Source organism: Denticeps clupeoides, chromosome 13, assembly GCF_900700375.1.
Source record: "Denticeps clupeoides chromosome 13, fDenClu1.1, whole genome shotgun sequence".
NCBI lineage: Eukaryota > Metazoa > Chordata > Actinopteri > Clupeiformes > Denticipitidae > Denticeps > Denticeps clupeoides.
Genome location: NC_041719.1, coordinates 2,761,408 through 2,774,565, shown reverse-complemented (window position 1 = coordinate 2,774,565; position 13,158 = coordinate 2,761,408). Strand labels below are relative to the sequence as shown.

At 50.0% G+C, this 13,158-nt stretch overlaps 1 protein-coding gene across 4 annotated transcripts in view; it reads left to right on the top strand.

Annotated features, from left to right (window-relative positions):
- maml2 (mastermind like transcriptional coactivator 2) overlaps positions 1–13,158 on the top strand; it is a 32,442-nt gene that overhangs the window by 975 nt on the left and 18,309 nt on the right. The gene's annotated exons all lie outside the window — the stretch shown is intronic.

The window sequence follows — 13,158 nt, the reverse complement described above, 5'->3', positions numbered from 1 at the left end:
GCCGGCGCATCTCACCGTCCATTCGGGGTTCGTTTTAACCCGAGCATCACCACAATAACAGAGACTTTAAAGGTTCGCCCAAACTGAGGATGCTTTTTTATTTTACTACTCTTTCACTGGGGCACAAGTGGGTTTCCATGACCGATAAAAGGTAAGGTTAAAAAGGGACTTTATTTATTCCGAGGGAAATTGCTCGATGCAGCAAGAGGAACAAGAGGAATAAATATATACAATAAGAATTGAAGAGAACAGAATATTACAGGGAGGGCCATTTATATCTAACCACCTTAATAAAATGGGAATGGCTGGTGACATTCAACACATTTTATAAGTGGTCAGAAACTTGTAAATAACTCATGAAAGAATAAAGTTACGTTAAAACCAATTTTCTTGTGAAATTACCAACAAATTTGATGTGTCACGTGACGCTCTTCCTATTGAAAAAAACAAAAGTTGGATCCAAGATGACCGACTTCAAAATGGCCACTATGGTCACCACCCATCTTGAAAAGTTTGCCCCCCTCACATATACTAATGTCCCCCAAACAGGACGTTAATGTCACCGACCGTTCCCGTTTTATTAAGGTGTATCCATATAAATGGCCCACCCTGTAGCATAGTGCAAATATCAAAAATAGCTCAAACTCAATAACAATAGTAATATTAACCATATCCGCCGAAATGCAGGTGATCACGCAAAGTGACCTCGCGTTTATGCAGCGGATAAAGAGAGAGTGTGACGGGGTGATGAAAACATACAGGCGAGAACAACAACTACCGTGGTATTAACCCTGAGAAAGTCACCTACAGAGCAAGGAAGAGCTGCACAGCGTAATAGCCCCGGGTAGGAGGGATCTCCTGCGGCGGTCGCTTCTGCATTTAGAGTCTTTTGCTCCGATGGGCCATCGTGGAGGCCCATATTCCAACATTCTGCCGGAATATTGACCTCCGGGTGACCTATTCCTGACCTCGTTTGCATCTCGTCTCACGTCATAAGGAACGTGGCTTGGGTGAAGCACCCTCGATCGTAATGCACTTTTTTCTTTCCTTTTTTGCGGACAGGGGCTGATCTCAGACCAGCAGGGCGTCGCCCTGGTTCCCGCGGTTCCTCAGGCCTTTTATCTTCCAATTTTATTTGGGTCGTGATAACGCGTCTGCGGGGGGATTCACCTCGAGCGCCGTTCGAACTGCGCGACCCCCCGCGCATGAATGTTTGGCCTCGCCGAATCCATTTCCTGCCCGTGTTTGCGCAGAGCCCTTGGAACAAGCGGCTTTGTGTGGCGCGGCGGCCTCGCGGCCCTCTCATTTCGGGGGCAGTGACAGACACGGGAACCGCGGCCTTTGTGCTTTTCGCTCCCGCGGATGTGGCCGTGTGTGATACGGGTGGCGTTTTTGCTTTCGGGGTTAAAGGGACAGTTCACCCCTAATTCCCCCCCGAAAATGCGCGGCTCCCCTGCGGCCTTCAGCGTTATCAGAGTTGTGGAGATAAGAAAAAGAAAGTACCGTATTGTACGCGCAGGGGAACAGCAGCGTGACACTTTCGGGGACTTACGTGTACCTTAAAGTGGCATTTGATGGTCACATGGGGATGAAATTAGTAGACCTGGAGGTACAGGAGCCCTGTTTCTATTTTTTTAGTGAAGTGATTGTCATTGTGATACACAGCAGCACAGCACCCGGTGCACACAGTGAAATGTGTCCTCTGTATTTAACCCGTCACCCTTGGTGAGCAGTGGGCACCATGACAGGCGCCCGGGGAGCAGTGTGTGGGGACGGTGGCCCCTATCTCTCTCTCTCTCTCTCTCTCTCTCTCTCTCTCTCTCACAGTAGTAGACAGAATTAGTCAGATGGACGTCACTATCTGACTATTATATTTCACGGTTTTTGCTGTTATTGTTGTTTTCAGTCAGAGTTTGAATTATTATTATGATTATTATTGTACTCGTTGCAAGTTGCTGCTTCCTGGCAGAAGTGTCCCCGGGGCGGCTGTAAAATGGGCAGAGCGGAGAACCCAGGGTGGGGTGGGAGCTGTTCGTAGCTTCGCACGGCACCGAATCGGAACAATTAGACGGCGGGGGGTGGGGGGGGGGGCAGATCGCAATAACGCCGAGCCCGGCGGTTCTTTCACACCGCAGCGCTGCTGTACAGTTTGGTGGTGCTTCGTGCGAACAAATGGAAGTTGCATTTCATACGACCGAATTGGTCAGGTGTCCCGGCTTCCATATTCCACGGGCCATCGCCGAGGTCCGCTGCCTTTTTATTGCGAGCGGAGGTGCGCAACTCCCCCACGGCGGCAATAACAGGCCGCCAACGGGGGGGTGGGGGGGGGGGAATGAAAGGGAAAAGTGCATCGCGAGGCAAGTTTTCCAGAAACTCCGGCAGCCGGGGCGCAGCGCGAGGAAATCAAAGGCATTCCTCTCTCGTGTGTCGTGTCCCTAATAGCAGCGTCTTTGTGAATCGCCGCACAGGCCGCCCCGCCCGTCCCATCCGGCTCCCCTGCACCCACCTCATGTTTTATTCACACCCCGAGTAAGGGGGACGGGGGGGACGGGGACAGGGGGGTGCTCGGGCCTTTTGAAGCCTCCGCCGCGGCCCGCACCTCCACGGCGGCGGCTGTTCCGGGGGAGGCGGGGCATCCTCGCCTTGATCCGGCGACCTGCTCGGCCCCTGTGGGGACCGAAATGTATCCCGGGCGATCGAGTGTGCGCCGATCGGCCTGATGTGGGTGCCCCGGCTCGCATGCGACTGATGTCAAGTCTTGTTTGTAGCATGCAGGGCACGAACCAATCAGATAACGTCGCCGCGAAAGCGCGGTAATGCATTTGGCAACGGTGCGGGTGTACAAAGGCCGCTTTCTGTATCGCGGTTAGAACGCGCAGCGCCGTCAGATCCTGCAAACCGTGGCCCTCTTGTATAAAAACCAGCGGCGCGGCGAGGGGCCGAAGACGAGGTCCGTTCGCGCTGTGTGTGTGTGTGTGTGAGAGAGAGAGAGAGAGAGAGAGAGAAGAGGGCGAGAGTGGTAGGGGTGGGGTTTCAGAGTGTGCGGCTCTCAACATTTTTTTTTTTTCGACGAGTGCTGTGCTTTTGTCAGACTCGCCTGAAATCGGACCCTTGTGGGAACCTGTAGCTTCAGGTGCACATGGGCCCAACGCTCCGGCACGAGCATCTCGCCGTAAAACAACCGTATCAAAATCTGCTCGCGATGCCAACGTTGGAAAGATGTCATTCCGTAAAGAGGTTTTTGTTGGTCACATGAACTTCTTTATTTCGCATAATGTTGGTAAGTTGGACCTTAAACCGATGGTCAAGTTGCCCTTTTGATTGAATGATTATGTGGACTGACATTTAAACCCAGAATGAAGTATCAAATGCACAAGCCCAATATAATATATAATAAAAATTATTTATATGTAAGGACAGTCAAGCGATTAAAAAAGTAATCAAATTAATCAGGATAAATCCTTAAAATCGTAAATGAGGCCATGCCCGAACATTTACAAGCTAATAAATTTATGGTGAACAACAACTGGTTGCTACTCCTGTGCTCCCTGCACAGCATTAGTAAGGGTGGCAGTAGCCTAGTGGGTAACACGCTCGCCTGTGAACCAGAAGACCCAGGTTCGAACCCCACTTACTACCATTGTGTCCCTGAGCAAGCGCTCTGGATAAGGTAAATTAAAATAAATGTAAATTAATTTTTCACAGTGATTTATTAGATGATTATTACGTAATTTCCTAGGCTGGTTAGATTTGTCAGTGGCCACGTAGTCATGAAATGGTGAAAGACTGGCTCCGGGTATAATAATGATCACTCGATCTGATCAGTTCTGGTTCACTAGGACCCCCAACTATGAATACAATCTTTTTATTCACTCTGTTCTAGTTTCTATACAGAAGTCAGACAATAAGAAAGTTACAAGTTCATCTAAATATGCTCTAAAGAGGAAGGTCTTGAGCTGCCGTGTGAAAGTTCTCAGTGACTGAGCTGTTCTGACCTCGAGGGGAAGTTCATTCCACCACGGAGGGGCCAAGACGGAGAAGAGTCTAGATGAGCGTCTTCATTTTACCTTCAGAGATGGAGGGACCAGGCGAGCAGTACTGTGTGTGGCTGTTGTGAAGGACTTCTCCACTCCGACAGGACCAGATTTCACTTGAAAGGCTTTGAAATGCGCCCCGTCCCACCCTCCCCCCCCGGCCAGGAAGTGGGAAAGTGGGCTCCTGAAGTCACTGACAAAAACCTTCTCGGCGGAATGTCGGGTCAGATTAGGGGGCTGCGAGCGAGATCAGAGTTCAGGCGTGTTTACATTGCAGCTCGGGATATTTCTCCCGGTCCCGGCCAAACTGCCGAGGTTCCCAGGCTCCGCCGGCGCAGCTCCCTCTTCCTTCCATCCCGCCGGCTCCACCATCGTCCTCTCCTGTGGTGGAGATCCAGCCTTGTTAAGGACACAGCCGCTTACCGGCTGGGATAATCTGTTGCTGACAGACTGATGTTCTTAGATTTCTGGCACTCATCAGACGCCCTTTTCCAGAGCAATTTGCAGTCGGTAGTGACAGGGACAGTCCCCCTGGAGACACTCAGGGTTCAGTGTCTTGCTCGGGGACACAATGGTACTAAGTGGGGTTTGAACCTGCTCTGTTCTGTTACTACCATGCCACGTTCTTCACCGGTTGAGGGTCTCACCACGCTGGATGCTGAACGTCCAGAGAGGGTCCTGAACATCCTGTCCCCAGTGGACATGCCGCTTTACCCTGGGAATGATCACGTTGTGGAAAACGGAGATTTATTGAATATGGTTGGACGATGGCTGTGGGGCGTGAAGGTGAGCCTGTACGGTCAGTGTTCTTCTGGGAAACCCTGGGTTCCTTCACCTGTTGGATGTGTTGGAAAAATGTGCTGAACCCACGGAAGCGCCACCCGAAAACAAGATCTGCTGCTGATGTTTTCAGAGGTCTTGGGTCTTGAGTGGGTCAGAAGAGTCTTGGTGGCCGAATGCTTCGCCTGGACAGATAGTTGCTCGCGTTTATTCTGTGTTATTCCGGTTTTTCCTGCACCGGCGGCACGTGGAGGTTTACCCTCGGCGCCGCTCTCGAGAACCAGCTTGCTGCCAGCTTGTTATTTTCCTCTCCTGCCTATGGGGGACCGCTGGATATCGGTTCCCGTCAGGAAAAAACAGCCCGACTTGCCTACCCTATTGTCTCCATTGTCCTCTGCCTTACTTTAGTTGTGAACGTCCCAAATGTCTGTTTATTTAAAAAATTGCAGAAATTCTCTTACTATCATTGTATAAACACAGCCATGCCATCTAGAGTTTGTCATGATTTAATGACTTGTTCATGGCCATATGTTGTGTATTCTCTTTGTTGGCACATCGATCAATATACAGGGTGGGCCATTTATATGGATACACCTTAATAAAATGGGAATGGTTGGTGACATTTAACACATTTTATAAGTGGTCAGAAACTTGTAAATAACTCATGAATAATGTTATATTAAAACCAAGCACACCATTGTTTTTCTTGTGAAATTACCAATAAATTTGATGTGTCACATGACCCTCTTCCTATTGAAAAAACAAAAGTTGGATCCAAGATGACCGACTTCAAAATGGCCACTATGGTCACCACCCATCTTGAAAAGTTTGCCCCCTCACATATACTAATGTCCCCCAAACAGGACGTTAATGTCACCAACCGTTCCATATAAATGGCCCACCCTGTAGCTAAACTGTTATTGGTGTCTTGATGTTTAAGACAGCAGATGACGGTGATGTTTTAAAAAATGATGCTCAAATCAAGGCTTCAAAGATTTTACTTCTACTATAAGGCAACGTGTCACGTCCACGAGCTGATGAGGGAAGGAAGCGCAGAGACGGGACATTCTGGCAAACAGGGATTTATTACAACACCAACAAAACCAGGCACGGCGGCCGAAAACGGGGGAAACAAAGGGCGTGTGGCGATTGCCAGAACTCAAAACGCTACCGAACAGTTGCCGGGTCCACAAAGAGTGTCACAGCCGCTGATGGGCGGCTGCATGGCGCCTTTTAACTGCTGTCCTGACGGCTGCAGCTGCGGCCAATCCTGACACAATGCGTTTTGGACATTGGTAAAAAATAAATAAATAGATAACAGAAGAAAAACCCTGAAGTGTCCGTATCTAAATCGGAATCCTGCGCCAGCTGACTGAAACTTGAGATGGCGTCCGACTGACCGCTCGAAACGCGCCTCGAAGCGAAGAGCGGCGTTTCCTCGCGGCGGATGCTCACTGGGTCCACGGCTCTCTCTAATAAACAAAATGCATCGTCATTGTGGCGTCCCCGTAAATAACGCGTCCGCTTCTTCATCCGCATCCCAGGAATGTCCGCGCCTAGCGGGTAACACACTCGCCTATGAACCAGAAGACCCAGGTTCAAACCCCACTTACTACCATCGTGTCCCTGAGCAGGACACTTAACCCTGAGTGTCTCCAGGGGGGGACTGTCCCTGTAACTACTGGGTGGTAGTAGCCTAGTGGGTAACACACTCGCCTATGAACCAGAAGACCCAGGTTCAAACCCCACTTACTACCATCGTGTCCCTGAGCAAGACACTTAACCCTGAGTGTCTCCAGGGGGGGGACTGTCCCTGTAACTACTGGTTGTAAGTCGCTCTGGATAAGGACGTCTGATAAATGCCGTAAATGTAAGAAGCGGAAACGCATGATGGATATTGCCCTGGCATGTTCCATTCCTGACAAGTTTGATATTTGCACTATTCTACTATTTTGTTCTTCTTCAATTCTTATTGTATATATTTATTCCTCTTGCTGCATCGAGCATGTTTTCGACAAAAGAATTTCCCTCGGGATAAATACAGTTCTTTCTTATCTTATCTTATCAGGGCTCTTAGTTTTGTAACTCAAAATCTATGGAAACCAAATGAGAATTGCTGGTGTCTTCCTCTTCCTCTAAAGTATTAGTTTTTGAGTCGTTTTGAGAACCAATTATCATTTTTTTTTACCTGAAATGATATAAACCCCCTTTAAATGGACTTGATACGTGATCTTTCACAGCCATGGACCAGTAGATAAGCGAGGTGACGTTTTGTTCTACCTGTTCTATGGCCGACGTAACAGCCGAGCTACAGGAAGCGCCCGTCAGTCCGGGGTCACCGCAGCCCCGCCCATCGCGCCACCCGGTAGCCGGGGTGCGCCGCGAAGTGGCCGAACACTGAGGGGTTTGTTGAGGTGCGGGTGGCTGGAATGTTTGTGCTGGTGCGGTGGGAGGCGTGTGACACCGTGGGTCCTCTCTCCGGCGCCTTGCTGGCCCCCTCATGGCACCGTGACTCATACACACACACACACACACACACACACACACACACCTGCAATGATCCAGTGAGGTCAGTTTTTTTTTTATTTTTTTTTTATTCAATTCTGCATTTCTAAATCCAATATCGGTCGGCGTGGGCCGCGGTTCCCCCTCCGAAGTCGTTTAACTGCTGACGCATCAGAACCAAAGATCTGCTGAACAGTACAATTCTGGAGAAGAGTGGAGTGGTTCTTGTACGGTGTCCTTCCTTAACTCTTTTAATATGTTGTCTTAAATATTCTCTGTTTTACTCAACCCCTTGTTTAATTCAAATTTCTGCATATTTTATTTCATTATATTTTTCTTTTGTTTTGTTCCTGGTAATTTAACGTATTTTTTATTTGAATGTACAGCACTTTGTTGTGTTGAAGTGCTTTATGAATGAATATGGTGTGGTAGAAAGCAGCGTGTGGGTGTGTGTTATCAGGGTCACTCGTACGCATCCCTGTCCCATACAGGAAGTGTGACGTGTCGTGACGTCATCACCATCATGAACCAATGATGCTTGTTCATATGGGAATTATCGTCTTTTGCAGAAACGTGATGAGTGTGTGTGTGTGTGTAAGTGGAAATGGAACATTCCTTTCTCGCTCCCGCTCTTCAGTACCCCCCATCCATCTCTCTCTCTCTCCACCCACAGCTTCCTTCCTGTTCTTTCTTTTTTTAGAGTCCATTGGATGTTTTTTTTTTTCCCCTTTCCCCCCTCCACATCCGGCAACAAAGAGAGTGTTGTGCCGTGTCCTAATAACACGGCTCGTCGTCAAATATTTTCATTTTCAATTCCTCGAACGCGGCGCTGTTCCTCTACTGATTACGATTTCCAACGGGAACGTGATCACGATGATCTTACTTCACCAAATTCACCACGGCCTGTTATGTACTCATCATAAATGATTTGCCTGGAATTCTCCTCTTTTGGGCTAGTTGAGGTCGTCACGTAGCTGCAATGTGAATATGGCCGTGTACATGTTTCATGCTGTCGAGTCGGGGCTCACCAGTCATACATAAACCCATCGGTTTTAATTCATAATTTATTATCATATCATTTTATTATCATAGATTACAAATGCTTTACAGCAGTAACAGAACTATCAATATATACCAAATGAATAATTCTTTGTATTTGTGCATCTAAGAAATCAATAAGACTGTGAAATTTGTTTTGGTTCTTTAACTTAAGATGTTAAAACTAGATTACTAGTTTTAGGCAAACACGTAAATTACTTTAAAAAGAAAATTGCTTTCAGGGTCGTGGGTGCTAACGTTGCTTCTCAGTTAGCCCGGAGGGTGGACTTATTGGAAGCGTGTAGATGTGTGTGAGCTCTGTTTATTCGGAGCCTCCCGCCACACCCTGACCCGCCGCTCACTTCGAAAACCTTCCCAAGGTGCGCGTGATTCAGGCCGCCGTGCTTTCTAACCACGGGCCCGGGGTCACGGACAGGTCTTCTGACAGTTAGACCACGTTTTCCATGAAGGAAACCCGGAGTAGAACACCAAGCACACTTGTAGGCACGCCCATCAGCCACTGCGTTCAAACCCCTGAGCGGTGATGTGAACAACATGGACTAATGTGTGTTGAGTGACTTTTGATTATTGTGCTACACAACCTGGTCAGAGGGTATTCCTGGGCAACATCTGAACTGGTGACATGCATATGCATGGTGACTAGAGCATGGACCAAGATCAGCTCTTCATGGATGGCAGCAGGATAATCGATTTTTTTGAGGAACCTTTCCCCAGATCTCAGAGTGATGGAGCATCTGTGGGACGTGCAGGGAACACTGGTCCTCACTGACACGTTCATTAGCAACTCTTGTGCTGTGAACAGCTGTAAGTCTGTTTCCTGCAGCCAGGTTGAGCTCATGGGTCTGGTGAGGAGGAATGGTTGGCACGGTTTGTTCACACACTCTGGACCATGGAGCAGAAAGAACAAAAGCATCTGCCCAGCTGCTCTTTACTCTGCTCTGGCATCCATTCACAGTAACATCAAATGTTCTGCTATTTATCTTCCTGCTAAAAGAAGACATTGGCTTGAAATGCTAATAAAACATCTACAAAATATCAACATGGTGAGACTCAAGTGGTACCAGCTTCGTGGTCATCCTCTGAAGAACCAATCATCTGGATACCAACCAAGCTGAACCTGGCCCACTCAAATATGCCATAGCCATAAATCTCGAAAGTCTACGGTTCTTCACTCACAAGCAAGTACAGATACTTGTGGTGAAGCAGACTCCGGTAATTGTTGAAGTACCGACTGAACACACAGCCCTGAAAATTCTGAAAGTAAAAAGAATCCTGTTGTATTGCCAAAGCAAAGCAGACCTCGTGTCAAATTCATGCAATTGTAAAGGGCCAGAAGGTTCATTTAATATCCGCCGAACGTGAATGAACGTGACTTAGAGCACATGTACAGGTGAACAAAGTGGAGATGAACAGAACAAGTTGTGTTTGCCATTTTTTCCCATTATAAGTGGCGACGCTCAACGCATCATTGTGAAATGGTTGCTGTTTTGTCAAGAAAAGATTCCCTTGCTGAGCTGCAGTAATGACGTATCTGTATTAGAGCTGTAGATCTTGGCCTGAGCTCGACCCGACTCATTAAGTTCAGGCTCAGTTTCCATTATGTTAGTCGGGTGGTCTGTTAGCTTGTGTGGTCTGGAGTTCCTGTACGAATCACATCTCGTAAATTTGCTACAGAGATTTTGCACCTTGTTGGGTGATGTGTTTTAATTATGGTGAGAGAGGTGGATGGAGAGAAAATGGATGCCGACGTGGTGAAACGGAGGCCAGACCGGGTTTTAAACCCGCGCTCGTCGCGTGAGAATAGAAAGCCGGGCTGTTAAAAAGCCGCACTTTTGTCGGATTCTCTTCAGGCACGATTACACCTCTGATCTGTGTGTTAATTAAGCCACCCGGAAATACGGCTACACGTCGCGCGCAACGGTGCAGTAGCATTAGCACTGGGACGCTTTGATAGGCGAAATGAAAGCGCGCTCTGAGAGGTGAGGCGAGTCCACTTAGCCGCTAATGTGATCTCGCGACGCCTGCGCCTTCCTCCCTCTCTCGCACCGGATGCATTATGGGACGCGCCGCAGTCCCCCCCCCCCTGCATTGCGTGCAGCGGCCGTCGTCTCTGCTCTGTCTGCTCGCTAGTTACCTCTGAGTGGGGTAAGAGGACTACCCCATCTAACTATCTAACTACCCCATCTTTTTTCCCCCGCCTTTATCTCTGATGTCCAGAAGATGAATTTTAATGATGTTTTACAAAAGGGGCGGAGCCTGTAGGCACGGTTTTAGGGGCAGCAGGTGGCCTAGCGGTTAAGGAAGCGACCCCGTAATCAGAAGGTTGCCGGTTCGAATCCCGATCCGCCAAGGTGCCACTGTGCAAAGCACCGTCCCCACACACTGCTCCCCGGGCACCTGTCCTGGCCGCCCACTGCTTACTCAGGGTGATGGTTAAATGCAGAGGACAAGTTTCACTATGTGCACCGTGTGCTGTGCTGCTGTGTATCACAATCACTTCGCTTCTTTTTCCTTTTTTTTGATTGACAGCTCTCACACACCCGATTTCCTCATCCTGGAGGATTTAAACAACCCTCCTGTCAATCCGTCACACGCCCAGGTGTCGCTCAGCGGCCGCGCCGCCTCTGCCCTTTTTCCTCCGTCTCCCCCCGCAGTGACCACGCCCACTACCAACGCCAACGCACCGCTGCTCTAATTCAAGCTCTCTGATGGGTGAACAGTGCGTGAAAACAGGACCCCGTATATCTTGATCTCCTGTGTGGGAAGTGGAGTCAGAGTTTGGCAGCAAAACGGCCCAAATATGTGGCCTTATTATTTTTTTGGTTTTTCGTACCGTCATCCATCATGCGTCTGGAGTCTGGGCCAGGCACTAAAGGCCCGGGGCTGCGACCCCTTGGGGAGATCAGGACGGATTTATATTTCTAAATGCCGCGCGGCGTCCAGCGTGGAGACGGACGTGTCCGTGCTCCGCGCGTCTCTCGTTTGTGGGAAAGTTGCGCGTCCCCGCCTGCCCGGGGCCTTGGTTGGGCGGGCGCTTGTGAGTCAGTGGGTCGTAAATATTTCTTACGTTGCCATGTTAGCCTTCTCGCCGGTGCCCCGCGCTTCGCTGTGATTGGATAATATCTCGGCGCATTAGAGAGACTAACAGAAACAGGAACGGCGTGGTCCTCCGGTGTTAAAAGAAGCGATGCGGTGAAACCGTGGGCCCAAATTAGCAGATACGCCACATTAGCTACCACCGCAGATGTTCCTGGGATTCGCGAGGCCTTCTCCCCCCCCCCCCGGCCGGGATACTCGGCATTCGCTGGAATCTCGCTCCGGTGTGTCGCAACTCATCGGCGACGGCGCACGCCCCCCCCCCCCCCCCCCCTCGCTCTGTACGGCACAGCTGCACACTCGAGAAGTGGCCAGATGTTGGGGCTGGCGAAACGAGCAGGAAGCGGGGCCTGCATGCCACAGGGCTCGTCTCTGAAAACAGGAAGGGAACTCGCGCCCCCCCCACCCCCACCCCGCTCGCGGCCCTCTTCCTGCGGCGGAGCCGGATCTGGGAAAAAGGTGGCGTGTGGAAATGGCCAGAAAAAAGGAGGGGGAAATAAATAAATAAATAAACAACCGTTGCTTGTCGAGATCGGCGCGTACGGAAGGCAAATCCTGCCCTTATCCTTTTTTTTTGTCCCCACCCCCCCCCCCCAGGAAAGTAGTTGAGCCGCCGTGGAGAAAGTGGCCGAGGGCTGAGCGGCGTGGGATAATGGCGGCCCGCGTCACGCCCTCGGACGGCCTGTTATTAGTTTACGGTGTTAATCTACTCAAGGCCGCGCGTGGTATTTTCTGCATTAGCAGAAGCCGCCGGCTTTTTTTCTTCGGGGTCGAGCCAGAGGGCGCTCTGACCCCTGGTGGCGAGCAAGCGGGGCCGGGCCTTGATATTTACATTTACATTTACAGCATTTACCAGACGCCCTTATCCAGAGCGACTTACAATCAGTAGTTATCAGTTGACTGGCTCAGGGTAGTAATAGCCTAGACTAGAAGAAGGGGATGGAAAAAAGAGAAACTCTAAATTGCATATTTATAGGGTGGTAGTGGCCTAGCGGGTAACACACTTGCCTATGAACCAGGAGACCCAGGTTCAAATCCCATTTACTACCATTGTGTCCCTGAGCAAGACACTTAACCCTGAGGGTCTCCAGGGGGGGACTGTCCCTGTAACTACTGATTATAAGTCGCAATTTAGAGTTTCTCTTTTTTCCGTCCCCTTCTTCTAGTCTAGGTACGTTGAATTTCCTTCTCCCTCCTTCCCGGTTTTGTTAATGTCACGCAAGGCGGTGATTAACATCTCTGTTCGGCCGGCTCGGCGGAGCGTGAGCGTCTAAGTCGGCGCCGTTGCCTCCAAATTAAACCCTTTCAGCGCGAGCGGGGAGCTTAAGCCCGCGCCCGGCTGACAGGCGGTGCCTGTACGGCGCTCCGGGAAGCGCTCGGAGGCGGAGGAGGGCCGGTGGGAGGTCTCTCAGATACCCTCACGTTTCAAATCCCGTCTTTAGACGGAGGGGCCTGGGAGAGAGAGAGAGGATTTGAGGTGGGTTTACGGCGGCTCGCCCGTAACCTTCGCAGTTGGGGACGCCTGGGCCCGCCTTCGTTCCAGCTGGAAATGCATAGCGTCAAATGGGATTCCACACGCATTCGGCTGTGGGTATTAATTATTTGGGGCAGCAGTGGTTAAGGAAGCGGCCCCGTAATCAGAAGGTTGCCGGTTCGAATCCCGATCTGCCAAGGTGCCACTGAG